At 39.3% G+C, this 8,894-nt stretch overlaps 1 long non-coding RNA gene across 1 annotated transcript in view; it reads right to left on the reverse strand.

Moving 5' to 3' along the window:
* Positions 1-1,310, reverse strand: part of LOC123971780 — a 52,312-nt gene extending 51,002 nt beyond the window's left edge. The window contains exon 1 of the long non-coding RNA XR_006825285.1: positions 1,188-1,310. This is a non-coding gene — a long non-coding RNA (uncharacterized LOC123971780). The remainder of the gene's footprint in view (positions 1-1,187) is intronic.
* Between the last annotated feature and the right edge of the window lie 7,584 nt (positions 1,311-8,894).

Consider the following 8,894-nt stretch of genomic DNA (forward strand, 5'->3'; position numbering starts at 1 on the left):
TATTTGGAGATGCTGCCAAAAATGAAATAAAAATTAAATGCACTCTCTGCATGCGCAAAGTGGACACGCCTGGCTGTTGAGGTTAGCTTCTGTTATTCATGAAACTTTAGCAGTTTGTGTCACTGTAACTCCATCGACTCAGCTGTCTGTTAAAGTCACCTGGTGTCACCTTGTTTGAGGCTTGATCATATTTTCTTTTCTCTTAAAATTTGTTTTTCATTGAACAGTGTAAATGTTCTCATGACAGCAGGTGATGTTCTTTAACATAAATCAGAAACAAACATTGAACTTACACCCCCACCTACCCCAGCTGGTCATCAAACAAACCAAAGTCTTTGTGCACAATAACGAACTGAATGAATGAAAAAGTGATTAAAGTGCATTTAAGACCAAATACATAGCAATCACAACAAATACAAGAGGAAGAAAATAAAATAAATGAAAAAATAAGAAACTAATAGCAATAGATAATAGGTGGATAAAATGATTTGAAAGCTTGTCAAGGAGTCAAGTTACCAGGTCAGTGACACCACATACTCCCATACTCAACATAGGAGCTATGGAAGTGTGTCAGGAACCCCAAACTTTGTAGAGTTTCTTATCAGATCCAAGTGCACCGTAGCAAATTTTCTCAAGCTTCAAGCAAGACATGTTTTCAAGCTATTGAAAAAGTGTGAGACGGGAAGCTTCCTTCGATCACAGTAATACTGCTCAATGAGCTAGAAGTGTGGCAAAAGCCAGACCATTGTGTTTAGTCAGCAACTCCAGATAGGGCTGCTAGGAGGTTAGGTTCAACTACACAGTTTGAGTCTGAGAAAGTGTGAAAGTGATATTCATTTCTGCAGACTTTTTCTAAGCTGGGACACAGCCAGTACATATGAATCAATGATTTATTAGCACCCTAACGTTTATCGCAGCTGGGGTTAACTTTGAAATAAATTTTGAGCCTTGGTCAAATTTAAACTAACTAGTGAACCTGGGCCTTCTCTGCATTTTTTAAATAGGAAATGACACCAAGTATGATGTTAGCTGCTGAATTATCACACACTTACTCTGAGTACATTTTACCTATAATTTCCAATTAGCAGTTTTATGTTTCATGTCTAAGGACTTTACAAGAGGACACATCAGCTACTGTACTGTGGGGATCAAAGTGTGTGTGTGTGTGTGTGATCTGTGAGAGTTACCTGGGTTGTGCTGTCATGTCTCCCCTATTCTGTATCCCATTCTGGACTACTCAGTGTCCTTTAAATAGAAACAGTGACAGCTCTCCTTGAAAAAACACCAAGGGGAGTGGAGAGCGGACAGGCAGTTCTCCTTTAAAAGAAATATACACACAGTAGAGGACTTCTTAGTTCCCCTAAAAGAAAATACTGCAGGGAGTGGAATTTTAGTCCACCAGTGATGTGCTTTTACATTATTAGTTTTCACCTTTGTGGGTTCACTACCCTTGGATGTGATCAGCTGAGGCTAGAAAACTCATAAACATAATAGTATATGTTGCCAGTTATCACTTTATACACACAGATGTTGTGTGCATGTCACGTCACTGTGAACATCCACCCAGCTTTCTGTTGGGTTGTATTCAGAGCTGTATAGACAGCATGGGTTTAAGAAACCTCTGATTTTCATCCGGAAACAGCTACTGCATGGGGAAAAAGTCAACCCTTTTTGTAATGTGTTGGCTTTGTGAGAGGATAAAATACTTGGACTTAGTAACTGTGGAGGAGGATTTGAGGTTGTCTTCCTCTGAGAAATGTATTTCAGTTTGACATGATTTACTTTTGGAAATAAACAGTTTTGGTTCTTCACCTCCTGGATCAAGACAGTGAGTCGATGTTTTGACAGCATGGACAGGTCTGTCTTTTACAAGTCAAATTACGGTATTCAAGACTTCAAGAGACGCATGTAAGATACACATCTTTCTGTCAGGCCACGTTTTCTAAACAACTGAATGCTCTGAGGTGAAAGGGGATACATTATTCAAGAAGATGTTGTGTTTACTATGAGGGAAACAATGAAGTACATGAACAGAGGAATGAAAAGATTGCAAGTTTTAGGCTGTAGAAGGTCATGGATGCTCGTCACGGCAGCTGAGGAAGGCCTTATGAGTCTGGCCAGAATTATTTCCTGGGTGTATACGTGTATGTATATAGTCTATGTATATGTATTGTTTTATAATATTTATTTTGTTACCCTATTTTAATTTAAATGTATTATTGAATCTGTTATGTTCTAAGTGTGTAGCATGAAGGGACTACAAACTTTTATTTTGTTGTTATATAATGATACATAAATTATGGTTATCCTTGATCCTTTAATGCTTCTAACCAAATGAATGTGAATTTTTTATGAATGGGCTAACTATTGAAATGATTATGAAATGATTGAGATCTGTAAGAGGGTCCTGATCAGTTATTCAAAAAGAAATATGTAGGTCGGGAGAGCATCTGTTTAAAGGTGCTTAAGAGTTGTGCTGAGATAAAGAAAAACTGACACTATTGTTTCTCTCCAAGACAAATAATCCCAGTGACAGAAGAATTATTTCAAGACAGTGCCAATCTTTTCTCAAGTGATGATAACACTTGCGAAACCTTTCGCAAATTATATTAACACGTAATTTTCCCAAGTGAGATATCAGCGAGGATGTTGACAAAATAATGTGCCACCCGCACAATTCTGTCTTTAAAGTGAATGTGCTGCAATAAAAGTAGGTGGACAGAATGTGCTGTGAAAATATAAAGTCTATGTTGGATCTACAGGTTTTCTTTTTAACTTCATGGGTAGAAGAGTGAGTTTTTGTACTGTGCATATTCTGTATGTATATACAAGAGGCCTTGTCGACATTTTATGTCATTGAAGTTTGTAGGTGGTTTTGCTTCCTTTGCTCCAGCAGTTTTTGACAGCTGCTGCCATTTCTGGTCAACTCGATCCATATCACAAGCTGTTGTTGTTCTGTTTTTTTTGGCATACTCTATATATTGAAGTTCCTATCAGTTCACACCTGTACTCTGCTTTTGTCAAGTGGACCATAACAAAAAATAAAATAAGGTGAGCATGTTTCGTTCCTCATGGGTTACACAATAATATGGACCTGATGTTAAGATCAGAACTAAAATAGAGAAACAAATGTGCACAAATAATCCAAAGATTTATTTGCAATTGTACGATTTTCCACAACTCATCTTTGTTCCCCCATTGTACCTATTTTTCATGATGTACAAGATCTCAGCAAGTCAAGTCAATTTTATTTATAAAGCCCTAAATCAAAAATTTATCTTTACAGTGTTGTAGGCTGTACAGAAGGATTGCTTGCTGTCTTCTCCTCCTTTCCTGTCGGCGACATTATAATGTTCGCACAACGAGGAAGTTTAATTGCGAATTTGAACTAGCCTTCAGTCTAGTTGGTGCTGCAGGTAGTAATGCCATGATAAAATTATAGTGACAAATATGCAGATGTTAATTTTTTATACATTCATTCTTGTCAAAGATACCCGCTGAACTGTTTAATAAACCAATCACTGTCAAGTATAGGGAGACGCAGCCCACATCGATGATGACAGGACGCACATGTGAAACCAAACCAAAACTAACCGAATGTATCAAAACATGAACTTTGGTTTGGACCTTGGTGCGGACTTTCAGGTGTGAAAGCCCCCTAAGTGTAGTTTTCCTTTAAAGTAGCTGGTGAGCTTAGCCTAACATAAAGACTAGCAATGGGAAATGACTGTTCTGACCTGTCCAAAGCTGTGTTGTCATTTTAACGCTAACAGCCAGATTAGCTGTTTGCTCCTGTTTCCAGTCTTTATGCTAAGCTAAGCTAACCAACTGCTGGCTGTAGCTTCAAATTTAACGGTCAGACATGAGAGTGGTATCAATACTCTCATCTGGCACTCGACAAGAAAGCAAATAAGTGAATGGTGAATGGTTATGATTGCATTCATTCTTGTTGTCTTATATTCAAATGTAATTTTGGTGTGAACTGCTTTGGCAACATTGTTTAACTTTCATTGTTAAACATCCATGCCAATAAAGCACATTGAACTGAACAGAACTGTATTTCCCAAAACATCTATAACAACTATTTCTGAAGTTGAAAGTGCTCACTGAAAAGGTCCTAACTATATGGAATATTTAGCATGGGATACTCATCATCTGTGTTGGCTCTACTGTAAAACTATTCAGCTAATGGCATCAACCAATCACGGTGGCTCTGAACTACCAAACAAGCGACTACTTGGAACTGCGATGAAAGCCAGATTTTCTCCAATGAGGGAAAGGGCCTTAGCAGTTTTCAAGGCAAGCGTCTGTGTGATTGTTAAGTTTGTGTGTGTGCCTGCTGATAGGAGCATGTGGCAGACGTTGTCATTCTTCGTGTGTGAATGTGTGTTTGGCGTGCCGGACCATTGTTGGAAAGCAGAGCGAGGATCCTAGAAGCTGTTGGAAGGAGATGATTGGCTTCAGAACACGGTGGCCCCTTTGTGACAGATGGTTGGTGCTGGGCTTGCGGAGCCGAAAAATCACCCACTCACACATATGTGGGCTCGCGCAACCTTGCACGAACACACACACACACACACACACACACACATTCAGCAAGGCATGGAAAATGTCCACACATGCACTGACATACATGTATGCACGTGAAAACACCAACAGAAAGAGTTTGTGGTCTTTATCTATATATGTATCTCTGGTAATAACAGAAAAGCCAATCAGGAACATTGTATATTTACAAAAGCCTTCAAATACATAATCACGGAATAATGACACTGAAACAGACAGGCAAATAAATAGACGCACAGCCTGACAGAAAGACAGATGCACAGACAAACACTCAGGCAGACGGGCATGAATTTGGAAAATGGCATGAAAACAATATGTGCTCTAACCAGTGCCAGTGTTTTGGTTTTGCTGGGGGTTTGCAGCCTTGGGTTGAACACAGTAAAGCTTTGCTGTGTGTCTCTCTGAACAAACAGGAGGGGATCTGGTGCCTGCTGCTTCTGCTAGCCAATACTGCTCTCACTGTCACCGCCACCATCATCACAGCCATCAGCGCCGTAGCAATAAATAACACCACTGTGCTTGCCATAGAAGTGCGTATCATTACCATTGCCAAAAGCCAAACATCCAGGCAGAGCTGGCGAAACGGTCAGAGAGAGCCGGTGCAACCACAGGCATGTCTATTCATGAGGGGTAATGCACAAATACTTATAATCTGAGGCCGTGCCATGCACAGACATTTTGAATGGCAGTGACTCAATTAAAAACCAAGCGATTCTAGAGTTTATGTCAGTGAACAGAATCCGTGACCAGACACAGCTATGGCACAGCGCAATACCCACCGAGAACACGCTTGAAAGAATGCACCAGAAAAGAAAAACTGCTATACCTGCTATACAACCCTGTCTCATGAACATTATGTTTAAATTGTTTTTCAGATACATGCCAATAATGCCACTTGAACTGAAATTCAACAGAGATGACGCAACTCTCTGTCTACATGGCTCTGGAGCAACCATAACAACTAGTGCTTGAAATGGAAAAAAATAGGTGCCAGCACTCCCCATTCACATGTTAGCATGTGTTTCAGCTGGTACCCACCCCCCAATACAGAGACACAGTATTTATATAACTACAAAAACTTTTGTAAAACAGATGTAAAACAGAACAAGGGGAACATGTTGCTCTCAGGAGGAGGCTGGCTAGAAAGAGCACATATTGGCACAGTGGCATCTTGGCTCTGGCTGAATCTACATCTGTCCACTACAGATGCACTATCCACAACTTGAAGGAAGAACTAGTATAAATTGTGTTAGTTTAGTATGTAATTAGTATAATAATACAACAGTAAATAAAAAGTTTAATATTAGCATAATATTAATATATTTATAGATTACACTTTTTTGGATAGAGTGCCTACAGATAGTTTATAGTATTTTTAACATTATTAGAGATTCAACAATTCACCTGTTTCACAAATAAAAACGTTTTCTGATATTACACCACTGTTGTTAAGGTGTGATTAGGGTTAATGTCAGTGTATTCATTATAATTTCAAATGATAGTATATTATATAGTTTACTGCTTGTATAATAATTCCAGTTGGACAAAACAGTAGTTTCATTTTTGTGGGTTGTTTTCATTCATAAAATCCTCGTGCAAGAAAAATGGTCTACATGGTGGTTAGTCTCTAATTTGTTAATGCCAAGTACTAACTTAGCAGTAACGATAACCATTCATGCAACAAGTTCAACATTTTGAAAGTTTACTGTAGCACGTCAAACTTTTTTGAATGTACCCCCCCATGCAGGCTGTGATAGGTTGGTTTACGAAAAGTGACATTGACAGGCAACAAAAGGATCTTCAGGACAGATCTTCTCCTTTCTTTAGATTAGCAGGCTGGCGGGAACAGGTGAGCGTCACAAAATGTCCCCTGGGTAATGCAGTTTATTTAGGGCCATATGAACTTGATATGGAGAGAGCAGAAAAGAGTATCGGCAGCTTGTGAGAAGTGCGGGTGCGCAAGAAAAAGTCATGGTATCCCAAAAAGAAACTCCGGGGAGTACCGGCCCACTTCAAGCACAAGTAGCGACAGAGTAGGTAGAGCAACTAGGAGTATGACAGAGCCTACAGCAGAAAAACCAAAGTAGTATTCAAAAGAAAAAATTTCTGATTCTCCCGATTAAAAAAAAAAAAAAAAAAATAAAAACCTCAGTTAAGAGGAAGGGTTTCAGTCAAAAAAAGAAAGCAATCGACGGCGAGGACAAACACGGAAAGGGCAGGAACTGAGGGCAGATGTGGATGTCGCATCTTGGACAGGTTGGCATTTGTAAAATATTTGGAGTAGGCTATGTAGCTATTTTTATTTAGTCTACCTAAATAAAGGATTGTTGTCTTCGAACTGTAGACATTAGGCTACTCCTTATTTTTGTAACACTTGCCTGGGGTGAGGTCACCTGTTCATCATGAGCACGCATAAACAGTTTTTGTGTAATTGCTCTCACTGCCAGATGGGGAGAAAGTTCCACACTGTAGGGTTTAACTAAGACGATGATTTTGCCTTTTCTTAACAATATGGTTTGAGTTGTCAAAATATAACCATGACACTTCTTTAGTCACCATGAGCAGATACTGTAGGCAAAACAAATGAATTACATTGCCAAAGAATGTTTCGCAGGTACAGTCAGTTAATATGCATTAATGTGTAAGCAGTGTAAAGAGTTGTGAAACTCGTTTTTAACTGCTTTGGTAGTTTTTATTCAGTGGTTCAACCCAACCCAAACCTTCCAAATGGTCACAGAATAATCTCAGGGTTTATGAGATAATTAACGGGAATGGAAAGGAAAAAAAGTTTTGCTACACAAATATTCTAATCCTTTGGTGAAATATTGGCTAATTTTAAAAACAAAGCATGTGAGAAGTTTACTGGGAAAATCACTCTTTGGTGGAATTGTTAACAACTTACAGACATTGTAATTCTGATCATATGCCTATCAGATGTGGTTTATGTTTTAAAAATGTATTATGATTAGTGCTGGGCAACCATGCGATTAATTGCATGATTTTCTGCGATGAATCGCGATTACTTGCATAGTTATGCACAAAATTGAATAATGAATTCTAAAGTAATGTAATACGCACTTTTAAATGTACTGCTATATACAAAAAAGTGCAATAACGTGGTTTGCAAACACTTTAAACAAATAAGGTGCTTTTTATCAGCGGTATTCCCTTTAGAAAGTAGCAATAAAATATTTCTTGTAAATCTCAACTTAAACATTAAATTAAACAAATCAAATATAAAACTAACAAGTTAAAAAATCTGTTTTCTTGTTTTTTTTCTGAACAGGTATCAGCAGAAACCTTTTTCTTTTATCAGGGAGCAGCATAAATCGTCTATGTTCAGTAGCAAGTGTCCTTGTTGGAGTGAGGTGAAGTGGTCACCTCTCGCACACGCCCACCCGCTGCTGGAGTTGAATTGTCTTTTACTTTTTGTACACAACGCACAGCACAAATCATTGGAAGAGAGACTGATCCTTGCTGTTTGTGAGTTTCCAGAATCTATTACTGTTTACTTTGACATCAACAGGAGGGAATTTACATGGCAGAGCATCCCCTCAAAACTAGATGAAGGTCTATCAGGTAAAGTTATGTAACGTTAGCCTATAATTTTAATTTGAGTTAAATAGGCTACAGCTGTGTAGCGCACAGAAGCAGTTGCCATGGTTACTGTCCTACCGACATCTTCCCCAATACTAATCAGCATGCAGTGTGTAGCTATCCACTTCGCTGTGGCATTTGATCGCATGTCCTGTTTTTGTTTGTCTACTTCTCCCACACGCTGCATCCAACGTAGTCTGTCGAGGCCTCCCTCCATTGCTTGTTTGGGTGGGTGATTTACAGGCTGGAGATATTCTTGCTTTTTAACAATGCATTCGCGTAGACAACCGGCTGCATCATGAACAGAATTGTTCACATACTTGCCTATGTACTTTGTGTAATACTGGAGGATTGCATTAAAGAGCAGAGAAGAGAACACTTTGGATCACTGCTACACTACAGTAAGCAGTGCCTATCACGCCGTCCCCTGCGCTCCACTGGGACACTGTCCATGTCATGGTCCACCTTATTCCTGCATACGGGCAAAAACTAAAACTCTGTAAACCTGTAGTGCGGACATCTAAGCAGTGGACCAGTGAAGCTGCAGAGGACCTCCAGGCGTGTTTGGACTGCACTAACTGGGATGTTTTCAGGACTGCTACCAACAATCTGGATGAGTATACAGAGGCTGTGACGTCCTACATCAGCTTCTGTGAGGACAGCTGTATACCAACACGCACCAGGGTGAGTTATAACAATGACAAACCCTGGTTCACAGCTAAACTCAGACA

Source organism: Micropterus dolomieu, linkage group LG05 (genome assembly GCF_021292245.1).
Source record: "Micropterus dolomieu isolate WLL.071019.BEF.003 ecotype Adirondacks linkage group LG05, ASM2129224v1, whole genome shotgun sequence".
NCBI lineage: Eukaryota > Metazoa > Chordata > Actinopteri > Centrarchiformes > Centrarchidae > Micropterus > Micropterus dolomieu.